The 12,694-nt window shown below is 41.6% G+C and overlaps 1 long non-coding RNA gene and 1 other non-coding gene across 2 annotated transcripts; one reads left to right on the forward strand and one right to left on the reverse strand.

The window, feature by feature from the left end:
- Positions 1 to 6,671: 6,671 nt before the first annotated feature.
- On the reverse strand, positions 6,672 to 7,878 carry LOC125964195 (uncharacterized). The gene is made up of 3 exons (XR_007476935.1): positions 7,730 to 7,878; positions 7,517 to 7,583; positions 6,672 to 6,706 (listed from the first exon to the last, which is right to left on the reverse strand). It is a non-coding gene; the product is annotated as an uncharacterized LOC125964195 (long non-coding RNA).
- A 3,557-nt stretch (positions 7,879 to 11,435) lies between these two features.
- TRNAN-GUU (transfer RNA asparagine (anticodon GUU)) lies at positions 11,436 to 11,509 on the forward strand. Its single transcript has one exon. It is a non-coding gene; the product is annotated as a tRNA-Asn (tRNA).
- The last annotated feature ends 1,185 nt before the right edge of the window (positions 11,510 to 12,694 follow it).

A 12,694-nucleotide genomic window follows, 5' to 3' on the forward strand; every position in this document is an offset into this window, starting at 1 on the left:
GTGTTCCCCTTTTTTTCTGCGTTGTATCTGTTACCAGAACAACTCTTTAGTCACCAAACGGAGTAAAGTCAGGAGAACGGAGGTCAACCCAACAGTGCACTAGGCTGAAGCGCTCTGCACTTAAACCACGTCTCACCATTTAAGAGAAAATACCTGAAGATCAGGTTCAAGCTCTAAATGAAACTCGTGTGTGGCTTCGACGACGGAAATGGTGTAGTCATATAGGGATTTTTGTTGTTGTTGTTGAAATATTTCAAACAGCAGTGAGGCTTTTTTACACAAAAAGAAACAGATTTTATTATTTTTTAACATCTTTATTGGAGTATAATTGCTTTACAATGGTGTGTTAGTTTCTGCTGTGTAACAAAGTGAGTCAGCTATGCATACACATATAACCCCATATCTCCTCCCTCTTGCGTCTCCCTCCCACCCTCCCTATCCCACACCTTTAGGAGGACACAAAGCATGGAGCTGATCTCCCTGTGCTATGCGGATGCTTCCCTCTAGCTATCTATTTTACATTTGGTAGTGTATATATGTCCATGCCACTCTCTCCCTTCGTCCGAACTTCCCCTTCCCCCTCCCCGTGTCCTCAAGTCCATTCTCTACGTCTATGTCTTTACTCCTGTCCTGCCCCTAGGTTCTTCAAAACCTTTTTTTTTTTTTTTTTTTTTTAGATTCCACATATATGTGTTAGCATACGGTATTGGTTTTTCTCTTTCTGACTTACCTCACTCTGTATGACAGTCTCTGGGTCTATTCACCTCACTACAAATAACTCAATTTTGTTTCTTTTTATGGCTGAGTAATATTCTATTGTATATATGTGCCACATCTTCCTCATCCGTTCATCTGTTGAGGGACCCTTAGGTTGCTTCCATGTCCTGGCTATTGTAAATAGAGCTGCAATGAACATTGTGGTAGATGACTCTTTTTGAATTATGGTTTTCTCAGAGTATATGCTCAGTAGTGGGATTGCTGGGTCATATGGTAGTTCTATTTTTAGATTTTTAAGGAACCTCCATACTGTTCTCCATAGTGGCTGTACCAATTTACATTCCCACCAACAGTGCAAGAGGGTTCTCTTTTCTCCACACCCTCTCCAGCATTTATTATTTGTAGATTTTTTGATGATGGCAATTTGACCAGTATGAGGTGATACTTCATTGTAGTTTTGATTTGCATTTCTCTGATGATTAATGATGTTGAGCATTCTTTCATGTGTTTGCTGGCAATCTATGTATCTTCTTTGGAGAAATGTCTATTTAGGTCTTCTGCCCATTTTTGGATTGGGTTGCTTGTTTTTCTGATATTGAGCTGCATGAGCGGCTTGTAAAATTTGGAGATTAATCCTTTGTCAGTTGCTTCATTTGCAAATATTTTCTCCCATGCTGAGGGTTGTCTTTTCGTCTTGTTTATGGTTTCCTTTGCTGTGCAAAAGCTTTTTATGTTTCATTAGTTCCCATTTGTTTATTTTTGTTTTTCTTTCCATTTGTCTAGGAGGTGGGTCAAAAATGATCTTGCTGTGATTTATGTCATGGGGTGTTCTGCCTATGTTTTCCTCTAAGAGTTTAAGAGTATCTGGCCTTACATTTAGCTCTCTAATCCATTTTGAGTTTATTTTTGTGTATGGTGTTAGGGACTGTTCTAATTTCATTCTTTTACATGTAGCTGTCCAGTTTTCCCAGCACCACTTATTGAAGAGGCTGCTTTTTTTCCATTATATATTCTTGCCTCCTTTATCAAAGATAAGGTGACCATATATGCGTGGGTTATCTCTGGGCTTTCTATCCTGTTCCACTGCTCTATATTTCTGTTTTTGTGCCAGTATCATACTGTGTTGATTACTGTAGCTTTGTGGTATAGTCTGAAGTCAGGGAGCCTGATTCCTCCAGCTCCGTTTTTCTTTCTCAACATTGCTTTGGCTATTCGGGGTCTTTTGTGTTTCTATACAAATTGTGAAGTTTTTTGTTCTAGTTCTGTAAAAGATGCCATTGGTAGTTTGATAGAGATTGCACTAAATCTGTAGATTGCTTTGGGTAATATAATCATTTTCACAATATTGATTTTTCCAATACAAGAACATGGTATACCTCTCCATCTGTTTCTATCGTCTTTAATTTCTTTCATCAGTGTCTTATAATTTCCTGCATGCAGGTCTTTTGTCTCCTTAGGTGGGTTTATTCCTAGGTATTTTATTCTTTTTGTTGCGATGGTAAATGGGAGAATTTCCCTAATTTCTCTTTCATATTTTTCATCATTAGTATATAGGAATGTAAGAGATTTCTGTGCATTAATTTTGTATCCTGCTACTTTACCAAATTCATTGATTAGCTCTAGTAGTTTTCTGGTGGCATCTTTAGGATTCTCTATGTGTAGTATCATGTCACCTGCAAACAGTGACAGTTTTACTTCTTTTCTGATTTGGATTCCTTTTATTTCTTTTTCTTCTCTGATTGCTGTGGCTAAAACTTCCAAAACTATGTTGAATAATAGTGGTGAGAGTGGGCAGTCTTGTCTTTTTCCTGATCTTAGTGAAAATGGTTTCAGTTTTTCACCATTGAGAACGATGTTGGCTGTGGGTTTGTCATATATGGCCTTTATTATGTTGAGGTAAGTTCCCTCTATGCATACTTTGTGGAGGGTTTTTATCATAAATGGGTGTTGAATTTTGTTGAAACCTTTTTCTACATCTATTGAGATGGTTTTTCTCCTTCAATTTGTTAATATGGTTTATCACATTGATTGATTTGCATATATTGAAGAATCCTTGCATTCCTAGGATAAACCCCATTTGATCATGGTGTATGGTGTGTTGTTGGATTCTGTTTGCTAGTATTTTGTTGAGGATTTTTGCATCTATGTTCATCAGTGATATTGGCCTGTAGTTTTCTTTCTTTGTGACATCTTTGTCTGGTTTTGGTATCAGGGTGATGGTGGCCTCATAGAATGGGTTTGGGATTATTCCTCCCTCTGCTATATTTTGGAAGAGTTTGAGAAGGATAGATGTTAGCTCTTCTCTAAATATTTGATAGAATTTGCCTGTGAAGCCATCTGGTCCTGGGCTTTTGTTTTTTAGAAGATTTTTAATCACAGTTTCAATTTCAGTGCTTGTGATTGGTCTGTTTATATTTTCTATTTCTTCCCGGTTCATTCTTGGAAGGTTGTGCTTTTCTAAGAATTTGTCCATTTCTTCCAGGTTGTCCATTTTATTGGCATAGAGTTGCTTGTAGTAATCTCTCATGATCCTTTGTATTTCTGCAGAGTCAGTTGTTACTTCTCCTTTTTCATTTCTAATTCTGTTGATTTGAGTCTTCTCCCTTTTTTTCTTGATGAATCTGGCTAATGGTTTATCAATTTTGTTTATCTTCTCAAAGAACCAGCTTTTAGTTTTATTGATCTTTGCTATTGTTTCCTTTATTTCTTTTTCATTTATTTCTGAATTGATCTTTATGATTTCTTTCCTTCTGCCAACTTTGGGGGGGGGTTTGTTTGTTTTCTTTGTCTAATTTCTTTAGGTGTAAGTTTAGGTTGTTTATTTGAGAAGTTCCTTGTTTCTTGAAGTAGGATTTTATTGCTATAAATTTTCCTCTTAGAACTGCTTTTGCTGCATCCCATAGGTTTTGGGTCTTTGTGTTTCCATTGTCATTTGTTTCTAGGTATTTTTTATTTCCTCTTTGCTTTCTTCAGTTATCTTTGGTTATTTAGTAGTGTATTGTTTAGCCTCCATGTGTTTGTAATTTTTACAGATTATTTCCTGTAATTGATACCTAGTCTCATAGAATTGTAGTCAGAAAATACACTTGATAAGAGTTCAATTTTCTTAAATTTACCAAGGCTTGATTTGTGACCCAAGATATGGTCCATCCTGGGGAATGTTCCATGAGCACTTGAGAAGATAGTGTATTCTGTTGTTTTTGGATGGAATGTCCTATAAATATCAATTAAATACATCTTGTTTAATGCATCATTTAAAGCTTGTGTTTCCTTATTTATTTTCATTTTGGATGATCTGTCCATTGGTGAAAGTGGGGTGTTAAAGTCCTCTGCTATTATTGTGTTACTGTTGATTTCCTCTTTTATGGCTGTTAGCATTTGCCTTATATATCGAGGTGCTCCTATCCTGGGTGCATAAATATTTACAATTGTTATATCTTCTTCTTGGATTGATCCCTTGATCATTATGTAGTGTCCTTCTTTGTCTCTTGTAATAGTCTTTATTTTAAAGTGTATTTTGTCTGATATGAGAATTGCTACTGCAGTTTTCTTTTGATTTCCATTTGCATGGAATATCTTTTTCCATCCCATCACTTTCAGTCTGTATGTGTCCCTAGGTCTGAAGTAGGTCTCTTGTAGACAGCATATATATATGTCTTGTCTTTGTATCCATTCAGCCAGTTGTCTTTTGGTTGGAACATTTAATCCATTTACATTTAAGGTGGTTATCGATATGTATGTTCCTATTACCATTTTCTTAATTGTTTTGGGTTTGTTTTTGTAGGTCGTTTCCTTCTCTTGTGTTTCCTGCCTGGAGAAGTTCCTTTAACATTTGTTGTAAAGCTGGTTTGGTGGTGCTGAATTCTCTTAGCTTTTACTTGTCTGTAAAGGTTTAATTTCTCCTTCAAATATGAATGAGATCCTTGCTGGGTAAAGTAATCTTGGTTATAGGTTTTTCCCTTTCATCACTTTAAATATGTCTTTCCACTCCCTTCTGGCTTGCCAAGTTTCTGCTGAGAGATCAGCTGTTAACCTTATGGGGATTCCCTTGTATGCTATTTGTTATTTTTCCCTTGCTGCTTTTAATATTTTTTCTTTGTATTTAATTTTTTTTTTTTTTTTTTTTTTTTTTTGCAGTATGTGGGCCTCTCACTGTTGTGGCCTCTCCTGTTGCAGAGCACAGGCTCTGGATGCACAGGCTCAGCGGCCATGGCTCACAGGCCCAGCCACTTCGCGGACTGGGGCACGAACCTATGTCCCCTGCATCGGCAGGCAGACTCTCAACCACTGCGCCACCAGGGAAGCCCTGTATTTAATTTTTGATAGTTTGATTAATATGTGTCTTGGCGTGTTTCTCGTTGGATTTATCCTGTATGGGACTCTCTCTGCTTCCTTGACTTGATTGACTATTTCCTTTCCCATATTAGGGAAGTTTTCAACTATAATCTCTTCAAATATTTTCTCAGTCCCTTTCTTTTTCTCTACTTCTTCTGGGACCCCTATAGTTCGAATGTTGGTGTGTTTAATATTGTCCCAGAGGTCTCTGAGACTGTCCTCAATTCTTTTCATTCTTTTTTCTTTATTCTGCTCTGCAGTAGTTATTTCCACTATTTTACCTTCCAGGTCACTTATCCGTTCTTCTGCCTCAGTTATTCTGCTATTGATTCCTTCTAGAGAATTTTTAATTTCATTTATTGTGTTGTTCATCATTGTTTGTTTGCTCTTTAGTTCTTCTAGGTCCTTGTTAAACATTTCTTATATTTTCTCCATTCTATTTCCAAGATTTTGGATCATCTTTACTATCATTACTCTGAATTCTTTTTCAGGTAGACTGCGTATTTCCTCTTCATTTGTTTGGTCTGGTGGGTTTTTACCTTGCTCCTTCATCTGCTGTGTATTTCATTTTCTTCTCATTTTGCTTAAATTACCATGTTTGGGGTTTTCCTTTCACAGGCTGCGGGTTTGTAGTTCCCATTGTTTTTGGTGTCTGCCCCCAGTGGGTAAGGATGGTTCAGTGGGTTGTGTAGGCTTCCTGGTGCAGGGGGCTGGTGCCTGTGTTCTGGTGGATCAGGCTGGATCTTGTATTTCTGGTGGGCAGGATTGTGTCTGGTGGTGTTTTTTTGGGGTGTCTGTGAACTTATTATGATTTTAGGCAGCCTCTCTGCTAATGGGTGGTGTTGTGTTCCTGTCCTGCTACTTGTATGGCATAGGGTGTCCAGCACTGTAGCTTGCTGGTCATAAGTGGAGCTGGGTCTTAGCATTAAGATGGAGATCTCTGGGAGAGCTTTCACCGTTTGATATTATGTGGGCAGGACTCTGGTGGACCAATGTCCTGAACTCAGCTCTCCTACCTCAGAGGCTTGGGCCTGACACCCAGCTGGAGCACCAAGACCCTGTCAGCCACATGGCTCAGAAGAAAAGGGGAAAAAAAAGAAAGGAAAAAAGAAAATAAATAAAATAAAATATATAAAGTTATTAAAATAAAAAACAAAAATTATTATTAAAAATAAAAAATTAAAAAGTAATAAACAAAAGAAAAAAAAGAAAGAAAGAAAGAAAGAAGAGAGCAACCAAACCAAAAACCAAATCCAATCCACCAATGATAACAAGTGCTAAAAACTATACTGAAAAAAAAAAGAAAAAAAATGGACAGACAGAACACTAAGACAAATGGTAAAAGCAAAGCTTAAGTCTTAGCTTCATTGGACACTGCACACAAAGCCTTGGGCTCCATAAAACTCTGATTGGCTCATGTACAAAATTCAACCTCGAATTTTATCTTAGTTTCATTTGGAAGGGTCACTCCTATCATGATCAAGGGTGGTACGAATGGCTCTCCTTTGGGGAGTGATCTGAATCTTCAGAATCTCCCTGCAACTCCAAATGGGATCTGGGCTCCAGACTTTATTTAAATAAACAGTTTACAATGTACTCCAATCCAGTCATCGTCTTCACTGGATTCTCTGACATCCGACCTCCAATTTTTACCCTAAAAGGAAATTATTAAAGTGTGTTCACAGAACAAAATACACATATCATTAATGGGCAGCTATTTGAATATTGACATGTGTAATCATCACCAGGATCACGACATAGAAATTTTTTGTCATTCAAGCATGGCCCTCTGATACACCTTCCAGGTAATGCCCACCCATCCCCTGATACTTTAAACAATTCTGATGTCTTCCGTCTCAAATTAGGCTTGCTCTTTCTTCAAGTTCATGTTTCTGAATATACACGTTTCTATCTAGCTATTATCAAGCAACATTATTATGTTTTATATATATATATATATTTGTGTTTCTCACACCTTAATTTTGGTGTTAATGATAAGCATTACACTAATGTAAAACTATTTCACATATGATGAACATTGGGGTGGTTTCAAACTACAGCATTGGGAAAGGCTCATATGAATGCCTTTCTACTATAACTTGTGAATATGAGAATAAATATCCATTAAAGGTAAAGGAGCCATGGACCAAAAACTCGGCCAGGAAAGCAAAACCAGTGCCTTCTATCCTAGAGATGCTAGACTGGGGGAGTGGAGGGGCACAGTGAGGCAAGTCAGAGAAAAGTAGAATTTTTACTGCCATTGAAGGGCATATCCTCTTCAATCATTTCTCCACTGTCCAAGGTCCACTGAGGGAAGAACCGACAATGGGAGCGTCACTCCAAAGTGGTTCAGTGCACAGATTCTGGGCTCTACTGGAGCATTTTCTGGGCATCTCTTCTGGGTAAGAGTGGACGCTGCAGGATTTCCTGCTGTTCCCTAAGGAGCAGTGGGAGAGATGCCTACCTGGCCAGGTTCCTGGGCTATGCCACCCAATCCCTCAATGAGGAGCTTCAATTCCGGGCCCTTGTGTCTGCCAAGAGAACCAACAAAGAAGGTGTTGCCTCCTACCACCACAAGTGCTCTCTCTTCCTCTTGTTAGAAAACGTTGATCCAACTCCTTTCCCTATCACTAGAGGTATGTTGGGACATTTCTGCTTGTTGGGAGGGGTGACTTACACTCCCGAAGAACACAGCTGGAGTAGAGAAGGAGGCGGGAGAAGGGGAAGCCTTATGAGAGGCCATGGAGTTGGCTAGGCCTGGAAGGGAAAGCGCCGTTGGTCCCGGGAGCCTCCTTGCGAAGGCAGGCCTCTGGCCTCCATGTTCCCGGAAGCGGTACCTCCTTCTGACCTGCCCCAAAGGGACTGTGGAGCGCGAGGCTTCCGGGCAACGTCTCCCATGTTTTTTCACCACCCCTGTGGTGCGGCTTCTCTCTTGCTGGTGCCTGCCAGCCAGCGGGCCTCCCCAGCAAAGTGCCACACAGGGACACGGACACACAGACAGGACAGTCAGGAGGCTTGGCGCAAGAAGCAGGACCCATCCATACACTTTGGTCACGAAATAGGAGGGCCAGGAAGATGCGGCTGCTCTCCGGAATTCCGAGGCAGTTGAACACAGTGTGGCGCGCCTCTTGCCCTGGGTCGGCGTAGCACAGTGAGGCATCACGGAAGAGACGTCGTCTGCCATGAACCAAGGGATATCAGGAGAGAGCGGCAACTCAACCCCCTGCCCCCCCACCAGCACCAATTCCCTCCCACAGGTGGGGAAATTGCAGCCATCAGCTTTTCAGGAGTGCAGTGGATAAGCCTTACACCCTGGGGAAAGCACCTTCAAGATCATGACAACTCTTTTGTAAGGTAACTAGGGGAACACACCCTGCAGGCACCAGTGCAGGCTCCCACCCCTCCAGTGTTCGCTCAGGATCACCACCCTCCCCTCCACCCGCCCTTTGCCATTCTTCTAAACTGCTCTCCCCAAAGGAATTCAAGCGAAGACCCTCCAAACCTCTCCCATCCACCCCCACACTCTCTCATAAACCCACCCTCAGCCCGGCCCATCAGACTAACCACCTTTCAGCGGTGGCTCCAGAAGGAGGGACCCACAGCCTCAGCTCCGTCTGATCTACGTACTCTACCCGCTGCCTCTGCACACTTGGTCCACATCCTCTCCTCCTCCCTCTCCCTGGCTATCCTCTTGTCCTACAGTGGAAGCAACATTTTTCCCAATAGGTCTTCAGCGTGAGTGTCCAAGGGAAAAAGGAAAACACGCTCATTGTCTGGTAGAGACCACAGGGATTTTTTTTTTTTTTTTTTTTTTCAGTACGCGGGGCTCTCACTGCTGTGGCCTCTCCCGTTAGCAGAGCACAGGCTCCGGACGTGCAGGCTCAGCGGCCACGGCTCACGGGCCCAGGCGCTCCGCAGCATGTGGGATCCTCCTGGACCGGGGCACGAACCCATATCCTTTGCATCGGTAGGCGGGCTCTCAACCACCGCGCCACCAGGGAAGCCCTGACCACAGGGATTTGAATCAAGAGCAGTTGGAGAAGTTGCCTGGATCGCCATCCTTTTGGTATTCATTTTTACACCTACCTTCTGATTATGGCACCGATAACAGTTTTCCGTTTGTGGTAGTGAGATGAACTGAAAAGTCAAATTACTCAGGGAAATGAATATGACTCGAATGAAAGAGAATATGTAAACAATATATTCCATCCTCGCTCAACTGATGAGTGTGTGGAGATGGCAAAGGCCTGGGAGGCCGGGCACTCTCCGCTGATGCTGTGCCAGTCATTGGATCTGCACGTGTCGCCACTGGGAACACACTGAGCCTGGGTCTCTGTCTCCGAGAGCTGCCTCGGAAGGATCCACCTGCACCACAGCGACTGACCTTTTCCTGGAAAGGCTAAGCCAGGGTCGTCCTGGATCACAAAGGAAGATATCTTAACGGCCAGAAGTTATAAGAAAATATTCCTGACATTTTTATTCATTAGGGAAATGCACATTAGTACTATAAGGAGGTATCATTACACACCCTCCAGCATGGCTATATCTAAAAGAATTAGTACACCAAATGCTGACAAGAATGCACAGAAACTGCAACCGTAGTTGCTGGTTTGAAACCATTCTAGGGCACTGTTTGTCAGTTTCTAATAAAGTTAATCTTGTACCTATTCCACGACCCAGCAGTTGCAGTACTTCCATGAATGCATAAGTATACAAAAAGATTGGTATAGAATATTCATCAACGCACCAAGAATATTCATTAAAAACAATAACACCAGAATTACTCCAATAATCCCAAAATTAAGAAGTGATATACACAATAATATGGTTATGATTAATGAACATAATGTTGTATGTAAAAAGCCAGATACAAAAAAATGCATTCATTCATTTGAATTTCAATAGCAGGCAATAGTAATTTCGGCAATAGACCTCACAATAGCAATTAACTAAATGAGATAAGGTAACAATTGCCTGGAAAGGGACTGAGTATATTTCTGGGATCATGGCAATTTTCTATAACTTGATCTGGGTGATGATTACGTTTGCTAAAATTCCACAACTTGTTAGTTTTTTAATACAAATTAGTGTATATATGTCAATCCCAATATTCAAGTTCATCCATTCCTCCCCTCTAGGTTTTTCTCCCTTGGTGGCCATACATTTGTCCTCTACATCTGTGTCTCTATTTCTGCCTTGCATAAAGATATGTGCTTTTAACTCTACGTGAACTATAGTTCAAAATTAGTGACTGGTGAACGAAGGCAAGCTGGTGTAGACAATGAACAACTAGTTCGCATTTTACTGTAAACTCATTAAAAACTCGTTCTCCTTTAGTGTAACAACCCTCACTGGTATTTGAATTATCTTTAACAGTAAAACGGCTTCCACTATTTTATTAGTGGAAGATACAGACAAGGATCCTTGAGAGGCGGTATTTCAACTTTGGGGATATGTCCTGCTCAACAGTGAGACAAGGAACCGTCCTAGGTTTCTCTTTGACCGGCGCCCGCGGGTTTGTGCACTGTGGGATTTACTGCTCTTCTCACCGCATCGCGCTCGGCGGCCAGCAGTAAACTGCTCTCTGAACGCTGCTAAAGGGCGCAGCTGGTGCTGGCATTAAAAGCAAACCGAAAGACAGGTCATAGACACGAACTTGCTGTAACTTTGATTTGAACCGAGGTTGATGCAGCCACAACACAGCACTAATCACTGTACAGTCACGATGCACCAGAGGCCAACAGGTAATTTCTTTGACATAAATATTTTCACATTATTTTTGCTGTTTAATTCTTAGACACACATGCTCGTGCTTTTCTCTCTTTCACGCCCTTCTCCGGTTCTCCCTCTCTATTCAGTTACTTAATAAAACCAATTTTAATCTCTCAAGATCCGGCCTGTGCCTCACAGGCTTCCTGGGAGGTCTGTCTCATCCACGCCTCTGCTTTCTTTCGCTCCTTTTCACATTTGCTCTTTGGACCTGATCTCCTTCCCGCTGCAGCCAAGCCGACCACATCTACTAAACCGCTGCCCAGCTGGGGAGATGGTCGAGTGAAGGCGGAGCAAACGGGGAGCTGTCACGGAACCCATCGGGCACGCAGCTTCCCTCCGGCCCCCCTCAGCTCAGGCCCGGGGGCGCCTCCGGGGCGCCGATGTCTGCGGCGGGTGTGGAGCAAGGCGCGGCGGGGACGCTTGGCTGCCCTTGGGCCTTCGGGATAGCCCGACGCACGGCTCCCCCACCGGAAGGAGCACGCTGCGTCGACTCCTCCTCTCCCGTTGTCCGAGCCTTTGGAGCCGTCGCCGCTGTCCTGCGAAAGGCGGGTGGCTCCGCCTACCTTGGGACTGCTTACGTTCTACATAGATGAAAGGAGATGTTTTCTCGAGTCTCTGTGGCGCAACCGGTTAGCGCGTTCGGCTGTTAACCGAAAGGTTGGTGGTTCGAGTCCACCCAGGGACGCCTTCGTGGCCTTTTCAATATGTAATTTAAGGGTTTGCAGTTATTTCTGCCTCGTACATCATTTCTACGTAAACTCAGAGGAAGGTCTCCGTTACTTTTCTTGTCACCCGTGTCTTGTCCACAGCAAGAGAACCTAAGCCAAGATCACTGCTGCTCTTCTGATCCTCACAGAAGACCCCCAAAGGACACAGGTCACCTGGAATCCAGGATTCCTGGAAAGAGGGTAGAGTCGTCAGCTCATCGTTACCCTCTGGGTTCCTTTTAACAGTGAAGTTTTATCCATTGTTTGTACTAGTATTTATTAAACCCTTTACATATACCTTTGAAATTAATTTGTTTCTATGCTTTTATTATTACAAACAATACTGCACTCATCATTCTTGTACACATGTGTATGGGTGGAGTGCCAGAAGGGCAACTGTTCTATAAGAGAGTTTACATGGTTTTACATATGGTTCCATTCTCTCACCTTACTTTGTCTTATTAGCTATAACTCTTTTGTTATTTCAGCGACTACTTTAAGCTTTATAGCATACATTTCTACCTTATCACAGCCTGCCTTCAAGTGATGTCATTCCTCTTCACATTTCTCACCTGCCTGCCTTTACGCTATTGCCCTTATGCATTTTACTTTGCATATATTATAAACCCCAAATCTAAGGTTTTTACTTTTCTTTAAACTGTCCCATGTTTTTGAAGATATTTAATTGATAAGAAATGATCTTATATATTTTCCATGCAGATATCATATCTTTTGTCCTTCATTCCTTTATGTACACCCAGAATTCTATCTGGTGTGAATTTCCTTCTTCCTGGAGGACTCCTTTAACATTTCTTGTGGTGTGGATCTCCTGGTGATGAAGTCTTTCAGCATCTGTATGTCTATAAATGTCATTATTCACTTTTATTTTTGAAAGATATTTTGTGAGGGAAGACACATAGAATTCCATGCTGACTTTTTTTTTCCCTCTCAGTTCTTTAAAGATGTTGCTCCACTGCCTTTATTTTTGTTTTTTGTATGTAGTATGTCTTATTGTTTTGGCTGCTTTAGTGATTTTTCCTTTTCCTATGGATTTGAGCAGTTTAATAGTAATGTGCTAGGTGTGGCTTTCTTCATATTCTTTGTGCTCAGGGTTCATTTGCATCCTTGGATCGGTGGCTTTATAATTTTCATTATAATTGGAA

This window comes from Orcinus orca, chromosome 1, assembly GCF_937001465.1.
Source record: "Orcinus orca chromosome 1, mOrcOrc1.1, whole genome shotgun sequence".
Classification (NCBI taxonomy): Eukaryota; Metazoa; Chordata; class Mammalia; order Artiodactyla; family Delphinidae; genus Orcinus; species Orcinus orca.